We start from the raw sequence: 17,564 nt of genomic DNA on the forward strand, positions 1-17,564 counted from the left end.
TCCAAGGAGATGAGAGGAACCAAAAAATTACTTACGAATGACAGTCGTAAGGAAAGACAAAAAAAGTCTATCGCCAAGTGATAAGACATTAGAAGTGGTGGCAGCGTATAAACGAAGAACATAATTAACAAGACCCATATCAGCCGACCGAAGAGTCTACAAGAACTAACTTCCACCTTCAACATCAAACTAAACAGAGGTAACGGGATCTTCAATCAACGCAACAGTTTATGAAGACGCAACTATGTCCTTCATCGAGAGGAATACAAGCATTTAACACTGACGTTTGAGCAACTGTTGTCACTTATCTTCGAGAATCTACACCGACGAGGGCAGCATCGAACATCAACGGAAAGAAGAAAACAAACACAGGGAACATCACCCCGATCTAGCAAGGACGGAGGCTGTGACGTCATCAATCTTGGACTTCCCGCGCATCGTGCACCGAGAGAAGGCCGTGACGTCATCACGACTTCCGACGCGAGACGTGGACAGGAACTGAGACGTCATCCCATGTCAACAATCCTTCGCAATATAATCGGAGCTAAGTACCATTTTTATCTATTCAGGTCTTTTCCTCAGTGAAGTGTTGTTCATCAAGAGTCGATCGTCCAGTATTCTGTGAGTTGTTCGCCATATTAATCTTCCTTCATTACAGAACCAATCTTCAACTACGAGGTTCTCGCCCGCAGATTAATTTTTTTTTCTTTTCTCGTTGTCATTAACCGTTTCTTGCAGGAATTCTCCGTATAATATTGATCATATTATCTGTATTTTTGTATCTTTTGGGGATTTTCCTATTATTATAACACACTTATACAGTACATTGCTTATGCGTTTACGTAGTGGTCGAGTGTACTCTTATAGATATTTTGATAGGATTGCAAGGAATAGAAGTGATAAGAAAAAAGTGAAAGCCGAAATGGCAACTACTCCGGCTGGCAACCCCAACGTGGTGACTCTCGTTAGCGCTGAGGTCAGCGATTGTCCCTTTTCAAGGTCGGGTCAATGGGTTCCTGCCTCAAAATGTTGAGGCATGGATCTCATCTTGTAGACGCTCATTTAAATGCAAAAAGCATCACAGACCCAGCAGTACAATTACAGGAGGCCAAGAGCTTCGTTGACTTTGCCGAAAGGGCGACGCAAGTGCGTGATCTAAGGGGGTTTCTTTCCAAGAAGCGCTTACATGGGACGAGTTCAAAATTAGATTACGTGCCGTGTATGGGGGTGAAGAGGCTTTAGATGTAGTATTGGCATTGAGAAATATCCTTAACCAAGCCTCCATGACTCAGCTCAATGTTGTCGAGCGGGCGGCGCTAATTGCCGACCGGCTAAATGAATATCAGGATAGTTTAAGTAACTCCGGGTGGGTTGCGGGTGCTAAAATCAAAGTGAACGATTTTATCCGTTTCGATCTACCTTACGTCTATCACTGCAATGTTGCCTGAAGCGTTAGTACGGTGTTTTGATAAAAAATTGCAGCCCGACAGTACGGAATTAGATGTGTATAAACAAATCAAAAAACACATGTCTAAATGTACCGACCTAGATCCTTCGCTCATTCAAGTTTTTGCAAAAAATGAGAACAAGCCACAACAAGTAAATGTGGTACATAATAATAATCAAGTTGCAGGGATGGTTTGTTATAACTGTAAACGACCAGGTCACATGATTTCAGACTGTCGGAGACGCGTTTTTGTTCAATACACAATAGTTCAACTCATTCATATAACCGTTGCTACTCGAGGAATCAACAGCAAAATGCTACAAACACGCAACCAGTTGCCAGTGCAAATAAAAAGAAGGGTCCTCAGTACTATAAGAAGAAACAACCAAACGGAAATTCTGCACAACAGCAGAAACAAAACAATCGTGCTTCAGGTACCTCTGTTCCTGGGCCGTCTAGCCAGAACTCGCAAGGGCAAGCGAATTTTCAGGGTGTGATAAACAAAACAAATACCACGTAGTTCACTCCAAGGGGTGAGAGGGCGATGTTGGGCGGTCATCAATATCAACATCTTTTGTATCAAATAATCAGTTTAATCATTTATCAGATCATTGTGAGACAATTGATTTTCCTATGAAACACACGGCCGAATCAAAAAAATCTGTGCAGGTTCCCGTAGATTTGCAACAAATTCATGCAATTATTAGTCAAAACGAGTTGCGACCAAACCTTAACATGCATAAATTTGGACCATAAGTCATTCACTTTGTTCTTTGATTCTGGTAGTTCCACGTAATATAATGGATTTAGATCATCATTTACTCTTTTCAAATTTCCCTATAGAAAAGTCCGGAATAAGGCTCTCAGGCATTGGGAATAATGAATTAAATGTTGTGGGCGTAACTCATGTACAGTACAAGGTCGGTAAGCGCACTTTGCTGATACCTTTGTCGTTGTACAAAACATTAATATGTATCCCGCAGTAATTATCGGATACCCGTCTATGGGCACTCAAATATTATCTTAGCACCTGCAAAACACGGCGTGTATATCAAAGGGGAAATTTTCTATAGGTCTTCTAATACCCTAAAATCAGTTTTAGATAATAAAGAGACAGGCAGAGTTGTCACTTACATTACGGAACCAATCACCTGTCTCATGAACCAAGAAATAATACAGGCAACCAACAGAACTCTCGCTCACCCGTAATATCAGCTTGCACGCAAACTCTCGAGCCTAACGTAACTTCAAATATATTAGTGCGTGTAAAGAGAACCTTGCCAGGATCTGAAACATTAATCCTTTCCGAAACTCTGAAAACACACGGATTATCCGTCACACAAGCCGTTTATACAGTCGGCTCACAACAACAATGTAACATCGAAGTCTGTAATCATTTGAATACCACTTTAGTAATCCACAAAAATCAACATATCTTGGATGCCGAAGTTTATAAACATCGCATTCTTACCGTAGCTGAGATAAATCACGCTCAATCAGTCGCGGATGAACCCTGTTTTTGCAATCTATAAAGAACAAAATCAATCAGGACATTCAAGAAGAAGAAATTCAGCAGAAATTTTTGAATCTGTTAACTAAATATCATGATGTTTTTTCCACTACGGATGGAACCTTAGGAAAAACGGATGTCATCGCAAGCACAAATCAGGCTCAAGGACAAACAGAAAGTAATCTATGTACCTTCGTACCGACTTCCTATGAAATTTCAGAATGAGATAACAGAGGAAGTAGGTAAAATGTTAAAGGAAGGAGTCATTAGGAAATCAAACAGCCCTTATAATTTTCCGTTAATAGTAGTACCGAAAAAAGATCGAACTTGGCGGATATGCGTAGATTTTCGTCGTTTAAACGAAGAAGCAATCCCTGACAGATTCCCAGTACCATGTACGATGATATCCTATCTTTACTAGGCCAGAATAAATATTTCACAAGCCTAGACTTACTAAAAGGATTTCATCAGATTCCGATGGAACAAGAAAGTATCCCATACACTGCCTTCAGCACAGCCAGGGGACATTATGAATTTTTGCGTATGCCTTTTGGTTTACGTTGTGCTCCTATAACTTTTTACTCGTATGATAAACGTCGTGTTTGGAGACTTGTTGGGAGATATCCTACATGCCTACATGGATGACTTAGTAATCTTTTCCAACACATTAGAAGAGCATTTACGTAAATTGGAGTTAGTGTTACAAAGATTAAGGCAGCATAATTTAAGGGTAAAGATAAGTAATGTGAATTTTTTTAAACAGAACTAGTCTATCTAGGTTTCACGGTTTCTAGTGAAGGTCTTAAAGTCGTCCACGATAAGGTGTCGGCTATCCGTAACCTTTCCGATACCTACCTAAAACGTCAAGAAGGAATACAGCAATTTTTAGGATGCAGCGGTTACTATCGCCGCTTCATCCGCAACTACTCAATCATAGCCGCTCCCCTAACCGATCTTATAAAAAGGGCGTAGATTTCGTATGGTCTGAAAGTCATCAACAGGCGTTCGATAAATTGAAAGATGAACTGTGTAGTTCTCCTATCTTGAAATTTCCTGACTTCGGTAAGGAATTTTTCATAGCAACAGACGCCTCAGACCTAGGAGTAGGTGGGGTATTGCTTCAACAATATGATAGACAGTTTTTCCCTATAGCTTTTTATTCACGTAAACTGAGACCTTCGCAAAGTAATATGCAGTAATAGACAAGGAAGGGCTCGCTATTGTTAATTCACTCGTGCACTTTAAATCATAATATACGGTATCCCGTCAAGGTTCTCACTGATCATAAGCCCCTAACCGACTTCTTTAGTTAAAGGGCTTTAGTCACAGCCCAAGCGAACTCGGTGGCACATGATCATTCAGGACTTTGGCGCGAGGATCGGGTATTTACCTGGGAAAGCAAATATCATTGCTGACGCATTATCAGCAACCCACCCCTCTTCATCTTGTACCGAGACCATTAGCTGAATTAATAGATGATCTCAACCTCCATGCCCGTTGTTAAAAATATATCTGAACCCAGGAAGATATTGGGCTTGGAAAAAGTGCTGAAAACTATTACAGCGGAACAAAGAAAAGATCCGCAAATAGAAAAAATCATCATTGCGTTAAACGGAAATCCGAAGGAAAAAAGAATACCTAAAGTATAAGCAGCAGAATTATATCCTACAGGACAATATCCGTGTAGATCCGTGACGAGGAAAACCCGCAACACACCGCAGTTGAATAACAACCAGGTGGTGTGCCTATCTCACTCATACCCACTGTCTTAAAGTGTTGCATGAAAATCCACTGCATGGACACCCGGGTTATACCTTGATGTCACAGAAAGCCAAATCCTTATTTTATTGGCATACGATGCTTACAGATATAAAAAGCACATAGCAAATTGTCGCACTTGTAAAGAATACAAAGGGCACACGAAGACACCTGTCAGCCTAGGGGCTTACCCCGTGCCAAATCAACCCTTTGAAAGAGTACATTTAGATTTATTAACAGGATTTTACGAGTCAGACAGAGGAAATAAGCACCTCCTAGTAATTATAGACGCTTTGACTCGATATACAGAAACTTATAGCGCTTAAAACAAAAACCGCGGTCGAGTGCGCTAGGAAGTTTTACGAGTGCTACATTTGTAAACATGGAATTCCACACATTATCTCAGACTCGGGCGGGGAGTTCAATAATCATTTCCTTAACTCCTTGTGCGAATTCCTTTGTATAAAGAAAATCAATACCATGATCTATCACCCAGAGTCTAATGGGCTAGTGGAAAGGGCAAATCGTAAGGTTTTAAACATTTTAAGGGTCACCTTAGGGGGGGCAGATCCCAACTGGGACATTGCCATACCTGCGGTACTAAGCACACTTAATCACTCGTATCATGTGTCTATTAAAATGACACCGCACGAGGCACTGTACGGTATCCCGGCCCGAACGCCTTTCCACATCTTAAAGCCTACAACTAATTTATCAAATCCTCTAAAGGATGTTATGGATGCAAGCATAAGTCGATATAATATAATTCGTAAGAATTTAGAAGAAGCACAGATCATAATGAAAAAAAATCATGATAAAATAGCTAAGCCAACTAGAACATATGCCGTGGGCGATCAGGTATACATACAAGTATACGTACGTAAAGGTTTAAATTATAAACTGACACCTAAGTTTGAAGGCCCGTTTAACATTTTAGAAAATTTAACGGCCAATAGAGTTAGGGTTCAAAATGTATCCAAACCCACTGATGTGAGAATAGTCCCATTGGCACATATCAGAATCTAAAGAAGGGTAGATGGAGTGAGGGAAAAAAATGGTTGTATTTATGAAACTTGTATAATAATTTATATATATATATATATATATCTATTAATCATATTGTATGTAAACCTATTCTTTTACGCGAGTTATTACATATGTTTTACTCATTGCAGGTTTCAAAAATGAATCTGTTATTGTTAGGAGTGATATTGTGTATTCAGACATCTTTGTTGTATGGAAAGAGCGCTAGGACGAAAGAAATAGAATTTAATCATGGCTCGATTATCGAGAGAATCTTTGATGTATTCATCGTGTCAAGTAATATTGTTATAGAAGTAGATATGCATGCTATTTTCTTACCTGAAGATGACGTCCTTAACTTAAAGAATGACCTGATGAGGTTTGGTATTTCCCTTAAGGAAATGCACGAACGTAATTTTCATGCTAACTCAGAGATTTCGCTAGCTCAAACACTAAGCGTCGCGAAAAATGTTGTCTTATGACATACAAAATAAAAACCGCCGAGGCAGAAGAACTCGCTCGTGACCTGCTGATGTGGTCTGCGGCACAATACTCTTGAACGCCGCAACCCGCTTATTCTAGCTGGACTAAACATCTTAGGATCAGTTGCGAATCTAGGCTTAGGAATCTCAAATCGCCTCAAGATAAATAATCAAAATAAAAGAATTGAGTTTTTGCAACACAAAACGGAACTGGCCTTATCAGAACTTCGCAGCCAGTTATCTTCGATCAATCAAATAATGAATATTGTTAATGAACATTCAAATAATATCCGATCCAGGTCATGGAAGTTCAACATTTGCTGGCTACTTTAGCTTACTATAGTTCGAAAATAGATCATATCCGTGTGAAAATATCACATTTTATTGAAAAGTCAAAAGATTACGTAGAAGCAATTACGTTAGCAACAAAGGGTGTGTTATCTCCTCACCTCATGCCTATTAAAGATCTGACGTTAACTTTGGAAAACGGACGGGAGAAGCTAGGTTATATTCCTTTATTAGATGCCCATAAAGTAGAATTCTATTATAGCCAATATACAGTCAGCGTTGAAAATGATAGAATTATGATCACAATTCCTTTTGATTCTTCCGATGCTTGGCAATCATACAAAATAGCACCGTTTCCTACTTTTATGACGAATAACTCAATCCAGTAATATCCAATTTAACGGGGCATGTACTGATTTCTTCTGATAAGAAATCATTTACAGTCATTAAAGACTTAGATAAACTCACTCACTGTTCAGAAGCCATGAATAATAAAATTTGTACAGCTGACTCTTTGAATTCTATCCTATATCAACGGATTCATGTGAGTTAGACATAGTGCTAAACGGCTCTCTCTCTCATACAAGCGAAGGTTGTCTGGGGAAACTTTATCCCTTTTACGGTAATAAATTCAATTACAGGATGAATAATGGTTCCTGGATCCGTTATGATAAGGCCGGATTCGACGTCGTGTGTCCGGACACATCCACCGCCCATGCCCCTATCTTCGTAGCAGCCAATGGTTGTACGGGGACATCTACAAACTATACCGTCAGAGGGGTCAACACGATAATACGTGAGAAGGCGTATTTCGCGAACTACCACGTGGGCTACAATCATCCCATCACTACCTCTCCCATACAACGCGCGAGTAGCTCATCGTCTGACGCAACTGGCTGAGATGACCCACGCGTCATCGACTTATGCAGGTGGAGAAAATCTTCGCTACTACATTCTGCTAGCCGTGTTCAGCGTGACGGCCATATTGGTTATCGCCGTCAACATCTTTGCTTGGCGTAGGCTAAGGCGTAAACAGAAGGATCTCCAAGGGAACGTACTGGCCCGTCTAGATGACGTACCCGTTAAACTCAAGTCGTTTGCGTTTAGGGCCGCCTGGAACTGGCCACTTCAGTTCGTGCCTAGGGAATTGTCTGGAATTGTGTTGTGTGTGAAAAGCGGTCCGTATGCTGGCAAAAATGTAGGACAAGAAAGACTCACGCCTTTGCATTTGAACAGTTAAAAGTATCTCCAGGGCGCCTAATAAAGCATTATAGCCCAATATTATACATTAATATATTCCTAAAGGTATTTTTCGGGCACCTAATAAAATATCAGCCCTATATATTGAATTTCTGCAGAATTACATTGTTATACCATTGTACAATTATATTTATCTATTACAAAGAGTGTCAAGTACTCTTTAACAATTATCCATGATCATGCTATAATCATTATTTAGTAACCATTATTCTTAATCAGGTTACCTGTTATCATATTAATCATGTATACATGTTTTGATTTTTACCTTTTTATTATTTTTTGGGTACATAATCATTATTATTACCAAACATGGATCTATATTTTCCATGCATTTATCTTTGTTTATGAATATGTCAACAAGGGTATGTAACAGAACCTTTTTATGCATTTAATCACTTGTTATGTTATACTTAGACGTATGTTACGAGCACGCTCCTATGAACAATGTTTAAAGTAAATTTTTTTTTTTTGTTATTCAAGGCTTGAATAGGTAGCAGTCCGAGCCTAATGTAATAATTACATATATATATAATTTACAAGATCTGTAAATATAAACCAATGACCTGGGGTCATGGCATTAGGAGGGTTCTACGTGACCAAAGCAGACCTAGATTACGCTATGCGCTGTCTGCAGTAGCCTGATCTATCTCAAAGCTTTGTCAACATTTTTATGTTTATGATAACTTTGCACAACAACTTCCATGGGAAGCGGTTGACCTGTTAACCTACGCCGGAAACTTGTAACTTCCGAGCCGGCGGACTACGTATGTGTTTTTTATATGAATTGCTGAGATAGCTAATGTTCCGCTATCGACGCGATGCTTTAGAATGGCAGTTCCACGCCAACGATCAAACATATCGGTCGTCCGACCGAGCTGCATCTCCTAGTATGGAGTTACAGAATAAAGTTGTTATCTTGTCAACTTGCCTGTTTGAATCATCTCCTCTAGTCAAGGAAGAACCTCTCTACTAAGATATCCAAGGGAGATGAGAGGAACCAAAAATTACTTACGAATGACAGTCGTAAGGAAAGAACAAAAAAAGTCTATCGCCAAGCGATAAGACATTAGATATATATATATATATATATATATATATATATATATATATATATATATATATATAGATAGATAGATAGATAGATAGATAGATAGATAGAGATAGATAGATAGATAGATAGATATTATTTCCTTTCTTTCAGGGAGAGCCCCATCTTTTTTAAGCTGAAGGATAGTTGTCGAGTAAATCTTCGAAGGTATCCCATGTCCTAAAATGTCCAGCTTAGAATGATTCAAGTTTCATATAAAGCTTTTAAGGGTCCTTTTTTATTTCACTCCTGTCACAGATGGTATCACACTAATATTGCTATCATTCCGCTATCTGATTACAAAATTGTATAAAGATTTATCACCTATAAATTCCCCGATTTTTCTATAATACCGTCTTAAATTAGCGAAAAACTACTGAAAATGTTTTTCCTCACTAGTTAGCCGAGCCCGTAACTCACTGATGTCCAGATTTCTCCTCTGTGCATTGCTTTGAATCCATGAGAGGACGGAATTATTATCAACTACAAAATTTCCCTTCGGTTAACATATATGAAAATATATCAATTCCGAGAGAGAGTGATTTGGATATTAAAGGACATATGTAGCTTAATACACACACACACACACACACACACACACACACACATATATATATATATATATATATTATATAATATATATATATATATATATATATATATATATATTATATATATATATATATACACGCTATGAATGATCCCACTGTTTGATGAATCTGTTTTGGTTTATACCTTTATTTTACACTATCGCGTCTGTTTACAGTCAGCTGAACAGTAGAAAGATTTGTATTTAAGGTGCTCTTGACCAGATAATAAAGAAAAATATGTCTTTTTTTTTATCATTCCAACGACAATGAATTCACAATGGAACTCATTTCCTGATGGACATTGAATATGAAGAACATTCTGTCGTTTTCCAAATCTCATTGTGTTTGGTCAATAGGAAATCCTTTCAAAAGAAATCATAAAAGAATGTGATCTAAAGGTTTCATGCAGTACCTTCTTAATCGCTTGGAGTTTTCAGAGTGAAGCTGATAAGGTAGTGCCTGCTTTTACTGTAATTAACGTTTGAGTAAAATTCGTTTTGAGATAAACCGTTTAGATTCGTCCGAATCAAATAATATTCTTATATAAATCTCCCATTTTGAAAAGAAAAACAAATGTAAAATTTAGGCATTTAATTATTCAGACCATGGATGGATGCTAGATAAATTGTGTATTGATAGTACAATTACTACACAAAAAGTTATATATGAATAAAGGAAGTTTAGTAGCACTAGTAAGTATCGTGATAAAAGACCGCAATAAGAAAAATTCCACCCTCAGAACTTGAAAAAAGGTACTCTCTTTTAGAATATAAATTACAGCATTTTTTTTTCTTTTTTTTAGTTAAAGTGTAGACCAAACAGGAATGACGTAAAAAATGCTGAACAGCCGTAATTTAGGAAAATAGTTTTGCCACCGGCAAAAGAAAAATGACAGCTTATGCAGTTAAATAATTCAACACAAAAATGGGGCAGTCCACATTTCACTTGGCATGCAAATGCAAGACCATTGTTATTTACATTTATGGCGCAGGAACTTTTATGTCAAATATTTATGCAAATATCCATGAGCCACGCATATTCCAGAGCAACTCAGTTTTACGATGTTTATTGCCAAAAATTATGGTGACTATCCTTTTGATAGGTAAGAAACCCAAGGAATTAGTATTTGTTGCTTTTAGTCGTCATTTGAACGCACACTGTTTTCATAAAAAAAAAGATAATATGACCATGCAAATCTTATTGCTTTTAATCAGTTTTAGATGTACGAGAAGTGTTTCAGAGACATGACTCATACCTATGTCTGTTCGTTCATTATTGTAACTGGAAGGATTAAATGATAAATTCAACCTCACGTAACAGGTATCAAACTTGATCCCAACTACTACTCCATAATATGGTGTGTATTAGTGATACTGTGATCTTATGAATTTGACAATACTTTGTGTCAACTTATTTCCGTCTTGATTGAAATATTGCGAAATGTGAGTTGCAATATTTAAAAAGAGCTTAAAGCTGTTAATCGGGAATATAGATGATAAAAGGAAAATTATTTATTTGCCTTTTACCGATTTCCTCCCTGTGTAAGGTTGAGATTCTAAATATTTTATGTACTGATTTTGTCTTAATAGTTTTATTTACAGTTTTATAGAGCAAACTCGAGTACCACTCGGTCTTTTGAGTAAGAATTATTTGAGTTTTACGTATGGTTCGAGAATGACCTAGAGCCCTGGGTTTTTAGTATGACATGGACAATGACTATCTGCAAAATATGCTGATCATAATATGACTTTCTTTAATTATGATTTTCAGTATAGGGTGACTTTAACTGTGAGCAATACTTGATTAAATATGACTTCAGTTAAAAGCGATTTGTGATTCAAGTACGAAATTGTCCTCTACTAAGTGAGGGATTTGAACTACAACCTCTCTGAGTGCAACGCGTACCTCAAACATGACATAAACGCCAAGTAGGACTTCTAAATAGAGTGACCTAAGCTTTAAATGTGTTTCTACTTTGGATGAGTGATGAGCATCAAGTATTCAAGGAGATTTAAGCCTTGACTGGGACTCAGGCATTGAACTTTATTTTTAAAAAAGTTAGGGTGATGTGAGCTTCGAATTTTAACTTTGATTGGGACTTGAGCCGTAAATATGAGATAAGCTCTGAGAATAACTTCATTTTAGAGTGTACTTGTTTTACAAGTATGGATCGAGATTAAAGTGTGGACTCATTTTTAAGTGTTTTGAACTTCGAGTGTGCCATTATGACTTCCACTTCGCTTTCTATCTTAATATAATTCCAAATTTAACGGAAAACGAATGTGCTCCCTCTATCAATCTAGAGACCCCTCCTTTGCCCAAACGCTACCCAGGGCTCTCACCAGGGAACACATTTCAAAATATGCACTGCTTTTGAAAGAGATGAAGTGCGTTCTAATGAAATATGTGCTTGTATCAAGGAAAATGCAACCTGTGTTTTTCTATTTTCATATTTTCTCCGCTGTCATTCAGGAATTGTAGACGAACGCAATTTCTGAAGCATGACAAGAATGGCCTGAAGAATGGCTATTCTATATATTTATGATGCATAATGCAACACTAATTTTTTTCCTTTCATATCGAGATTGAGTGCATAGACGCTATAGTTTTCAGGTATACAGTATTTGCAATTTAACTTTTTCTACTTTATTAGTGTTACCGATCGGTGAGTCAGGAAAGTCATTTTATTTTGATCGTTTGATCAGTTCGAATTTTGAACAGGTAAAGTAATCAACATGGTCTCAGGCGCTGCAGTACATAGAAGGAAAACAGCGGCTGTTTGGTCGTCTAAAAGGATTTCAATTCGGTGAGTGTAAATGTGTAAGCGCTCACGGGAATACAGTAGTTCCACAACAATCGTTGTTTGTTAGATTTGCTCTCTCTCTCTCTCTCTCTCTCTCTCTCTCTCTCATTAGTTAATATCAACGAAGTTTTTATAAGTCTTTTTTATAGAAGAAATTAGTCAGCCATCAAATTACTGAATACAGGTAGCAAGGCTGATGAAATCCACACAGGTGAACGAATGTGGCCTCACTCATCCTTTCAGAGAACAACCCTTTGGGTAGTTAACATCACACAATTCTGGTTTTCGTACTTTTGGTCTTTCAGGGTCACGGGATGCCAGTGAACTGACTGAGAGGTTGTTCGTATTGGCCACTGATCTTATTTTTTATCTGAAAATAGGTGAAAATAAATGCGAAAAATGTAAATGAGAAATCAGTGAAGGAGTTCATAAGTACAAGACCACCAGATAATGATGAGTGTAGGATTCTCAATAGTTAAAGTACAGCAACACCCACTGAATAGGAAGATTGAGCACGGTGGACAGAGAGAATATTTCAAATTTCTAAAAGATAAGAAAATTTAGCAGGGGTAAGTGCCCGATTGGGTACAGGTTGATAACAGTCCATTGACATTTGAAATAATGAAAGAATTTTGTACATTCGACGGATTAGGAAATTCATTCAGCTCAAATGAAATATATGGGGCATAGGAAAGTTTGCAAAAGTATTGTAAGAATGATCATACACAGATGAATGTTACAGTAAACTAAAAATTGCACTATATCAGTGAAATGGAATGCTAAAAGAGGTTTTTCTTTCTTTTCCGTTTATCTATTCATTTGCTTATTTGTATGTTTGTGGTTCATATTACACAAGGACATAAAGGAATTTTTTAAACTATTCTCAATTTTATTTCTTTTATTGCCATTATTATGATTACTATCTTTTAACTACTTCAGCAACTGTGTGAATATTGCTGATTAATCTTTTTATATAATATCATTGTCCATACTTTGTGTATTCCATGTATGGCCTTGTGCTGAAAAATAATTTAGTATTATAAAATTCATTATTATTATTATTATTATATATAGGGTCTAGCGGCGGGCAACCGTAGGACGGAATTGTTTGAACCGTAATATCATCTTGATTTTTCATCGTAGAATAAAAGAAAGAGCATATTTGGAATCATCGTGGCATTTTCTACCAGAATAACTTTTTTTAAATAGTATTAGAGAACTTATCATCAGTCAGATATTCGGATCTCCTTATATCATCCTTATACTCCATCGCAGAAGAAAAGCAAGAGCATATCTGAAATCCTCGGGAAATGTTGTATGAGCAAAATGATTTCTTTTTTTTTTCTACGAATAATAATAAAGAAGTTAGCAAGGCCAGATATCCAGACCAAAACGCCACTCTGCTAAAGACCATCCGCTATAAAATCTGTGGTGTCCGACTTTTGTTCAGTTCGGTCTATTATTAGAATTGTCTCTAGGACTCAAAGCACAGTTCCAATCACCTCCCATAATAGTATAGCTATTATCATACCGTAAGTAGTAAGGCAATTCTTAGTCAAAAAGCTCTTCCCGTTCCCTTGTTTGATTATGACCTGAAGTAGCATAAATGTTAACAATGCGAATCTTACTACCATTCACCTCACCATGTACAGAACATACTCTAGAAACTCCACTTCTTTCAACATGATTTATTATAAAATCTAAAGTCTTCTTGATGAGAATACAGGTACCACCTTTAAGACAAATGGCTGGATTGAAAATGATATTATACCTGTATGACAAAAACTGTAACTTTAATATCCTTAACATTGTGTTCTTGGACTAAAAGAATGTTTATTTTGTTGAAGGTGTTAAATGAGTGTAGCATCTCTTGTTTCATTCTATCATTAATGCCGTTGATATTAAGGGTGGATATCCTAATGAATGCTAGTTATTATGAAATTTTTTTTTACATTTTTTTTTTATTTTTACGCGTTTTTTGTTAACCTTTATGTTTTCTACAATGCTTAATTTACAATACGACTCATCGGTCACTGTGGTTTCATTATCATTATTACATTTTTGACCTGCTGGTATTTCATTTTCTATCGAGCAACAACTTTCTTGTTCTGACATTGTGTAAATAATTCTAACTATTAAAGGGTGGTAACATTAAATCACCTGTTGGATTTTGTATATCATCTTGACCTCTGGAGGGTACGATTGAGCTAAATAAATCTTGACTCATAGGATGCCCTGTGTAGGTGTTACTTCTGTCTTCGTCAGCGTTGTCTTCAAAATCCCTTGATTGTTCCATGACGTCACAAGATCTCATATCATTGTCACTAAGTAAAGCTTCAACAGTCAGGTGAACAAATTCTCGTCTCCCTAGATATTGTTCCGTAGGTTGTCATTTTACTGGTTGTTATGTAAAGGAAAATCTGACTTAAATAACGTAAGTCTAGTTTCCGACAATGTTCACCGCCATAGTTACGTAGAGACTTGACAGTAATAAGCCTCCTTATAAATACTATGTATATTTATATAAAACATTGATATGTGATATAATATTAAAACATTATTTCTTATGGTTCAGTACAAAATGAGTTACTGTCTTTTAATGAACAACCAAACTGTATGAGTTCCTTCAAAGTGAGAATTTTATGTATATACATACATACATACATACATATATTATATATATATATATATATATATATATAGATATATATATAATATAAATATTATATATATATATATATATATATTATATATTTATATATAAATATATATATATATATATACACATATATATATATATATATATAATATGTCATATCACATTACCGTGATTCATATACATATATCGAGCTACAAATGTCCTTTAATATCTAATTCGCTCTACCTCGGAATTAATATATTTTATATATGTTTAACCGAGGGGGAATTTATTAAGCGATAATAAAATTGGCGGCCGACGGGCACGAACCATCGACCTCTCAATTCCAGCACTGGCAGTGAAGCCTTAGTCCGAACCCCTAAGGCTTCACTGCCAGTGCTGTGGGAATTGAGAGGTCGATGGTTCGTGCCCGTCGGCCGCCAATTTTATTATCACTTAATAAATTCCCCCTCGGTTAAACATATATGAAAATATATTAATTCTGAGGTAGAGCGAATTAGATACTAAAGGACATTTATAGCTCGATATATATATATATAAATACACACACATATATATATATATATATATATATATATATATATATATATATATATATATGTGTGTGTGTGGTGTGTGTGTGTGTGTGTGTGTGTGTAAAATATTGATATGTGATATAATCTTAAGATGCTAGTTTATGGCAGAAGTCATGATTTGAATTTCTTATTTTTCAGTTCAAAATGGTTTGTGCAGTCCTTAATAGAATAACCAAATTGTATAGTTCATTTCAAATTAAGAAGAATACATGAACATATATTCATATTTACTCATATAACATTGATATATGACATAGCCTCGAAATATTAGTTTATTTGTGTCACAAATTAACACTTAATGTTCTCATTTTTGAGTTTAAAATGGGTTGCGGTCTTTTATTAAGCCCCAAAATTGTATAATTTCCTTTAATTAAGTAGAATATAGGCACTATATATCTTAACTAATGCTTATTTATTCATCCAACTCCTGTACATCATAAAAATAGCACATCTTGCAAGTGTAAAGTAGTTTTTCAAACAACTGTCCGCCATCTTGAAAATGGCGGCCATTTTGGACTTTTTCAGTGTGGGTCCATAGCTGAAATAGTTCAAAATGATGAAATGTAACACTGTACCAAGTTTCATACTTTTTACCCAAATAGAAATAATATAATTGTGCTGTTATAGCATGCAGCATTCAACATGCAGAAAAATCAGTTTAATAATATAGTAGCCTAACTAGTATAACACAGAAAGTTGGACCATTAGATGGAAATGAGGAATAAAGAGAGGCTTAATCCCTATTGTAAATGTCTATGATATTCTTGAGAAACCTAAAAGTATCCCAGTTTTATGATTGGTCTAGTCATGACCTAAAAATATAAATGCACAAAATTTGTTGTAATACATCATGCAAAATGGCGGCTACTTTGAAAATGACCGCCATTTTGAATTTTCAGCTTAGGACCATAAATAATATTGTTTAGCATGGTAAGTCCTACCAACATACCAAATATGGTGCTTTTAACCCAAAGTGTGCGATTTTTTCACGATTCGACTGGACTATTGGAAGGAAACATTGTTTATACCCCCTGTCGAAATCTACACATAAGCAGGCCAAGCCCCGCTCTCAGCCCTTAGTCTGTCTTTAGTCACCACAGAAATCATGCTGTCATTCAGTAGCCGTGTCCCACACCCGACAGGGTCAACATTTCTCTACATCACTCATTCTGTGAACTGAGATCATTCGGCCTCAAGAGACCTAGCCACGAGTGAGACGTGAGGTCTAAAGGAAAGTCATTGCAAATCACCCAGCCATTATTACAAGGTGCACATTGCAGGGCAACCCACAGTACGTCTGTTGTCATTCGAATTCTACCAGTTCTTTATTCCTTCTATTGAATCCCCCCCCCCGCCCCCCCCCCCCCCCCACAACAAAATAAATACTCCTGGGTTTCCCGTTACCTGCGTTCCAGTGCTTCTCTGCGTTAATTGCTTTCGTGAAATTAATCGCCCCTTGCTCGTAATGCAATCTTAAGTTACTCCTTCTATGTACTTATAATTGCTATTAAGAGAAACCATATTTAAGCTGAACCTCATCAGGGATTACGTATTCTATTTCCAGATGCGTGTTATATCGTAGACCCTTGTTTTCCTGGACAACCATCTTGCCCGGAGAATACTGCCCTACTTCGGCAGGCTTATTAATATTGCAGTATTTCCTAAAGAAGTCATAATCTGTATTCCACGAGCCCCTGGCTATCCATTCTGCTGATAACTTTTATCATTGATTTTCTCATTGGAAGTAGTATTTTGTTGCGTTGTTAGATTTTATCACTGATTTATTATTTATTTATTGAGAGTTGAATTAGTACTTTATTATTGTAATGCCTTAACCTGCACGTAATAAAGTAGAATCTTGTATTGATCAGAACTTTCAATTGGCGACCTACCATTAATCTTATATGTGATTCTGTCTGTTCATGTGTTTTATTGTGTTTACATCTGTCCACGGCAAGTGCTGTTCAAGGCTTATCCTAATTCATATTAATTAAAGTAAGCATCTAGTGACCAAACACAAAATTTGCGACCCAAAGCCAGGATCTTCTGCAGTAAATTTAACAAAATTAGCTTCTGCTAGAT

This window comes from Macrobrachium nipponense, chromosome 28 (assembly GCF_015104395.2).
Source record: "Macrobrachium nipponense isolate FS-2020 chromosome 28, ASM1510439v2, whole genome shotgun sequence".
NCBI lineage: Eukaryota > Metazoa > Arthropoda > Malacostraca > Decapoda > Palaemonidae > Macrobrachium > Macrobrachium nipponense.